Source organism: Peromyscus californicus, unplaced genomic scaffold (assembly GCF_007827085.1).
Source record: "Peromyscus californicus insignis strain IS unplaced genomic scaffold, ASM782708v3 Scaffold_11__1_contigs__length_118956290, whole genome shotgun sequence".
Taxonomy (NCBI): Eukaryota; Metazoa; Chordata; class Mammalia; order Rodentia; family Cricetidae; genus Peromyscus; species Peromyscus californicus.
This window is the reverse complement of record NW_026294402.1, coordinates 59,678,434-59,678,984: the sequence shown is the minus strand read 5'-3', so window position 1 is coordinate 59,678,984 and position 551 is coordinate 59,678,434.

The following is a 551-nucleotide window of genomic DNA, read 5'->3' as shown; positions in this document are numbered from 1 at the left end:
TACTTAACTTACTGTCCACGGTGACACCATTCACTGCTTTCTCTTGCTATCTATACTTTAAAGTCATGCCTGCCTAGCTTTGGAGAAGCTGAGATCTGTGGCCTGGGTCCCAGTTATGGATGACTGAGCTCCCAGTAACTTTGGCTTGGACCTGAGGGGTTCAGGGAGACTCTTTGCAGGCAGCCCACAAAGCCCACCTGAATTCACTCAGAAGCTTGGACTGCTGGCACGTCCACAGAGTGAGAATACTCTCCCCCGAGAGCAGGCATTACACCCTGGAATGGAGGGCAAGGGTGCTTAGTTCCTGCAGAACAAGTTCTTCCACCACAAGGCTCTCAGAGTGATATTTTGTGTCCCTAGGATGCTTTTCTAGAAAGTTCTGGATCCTAGAAGAAGGCAAATAACTTCTCTTCCTCTCTAGGTTTGTGGATACCCCCTGGCTGGGTTTCATGGAGGAATCTTTCCTGATTACCAACATGAATCCCAGAGCAACCTCTGCCTCTCCCTGGACAGAATGAAAGGCCAGCTGTAGCCAGACATAACTGGCCACC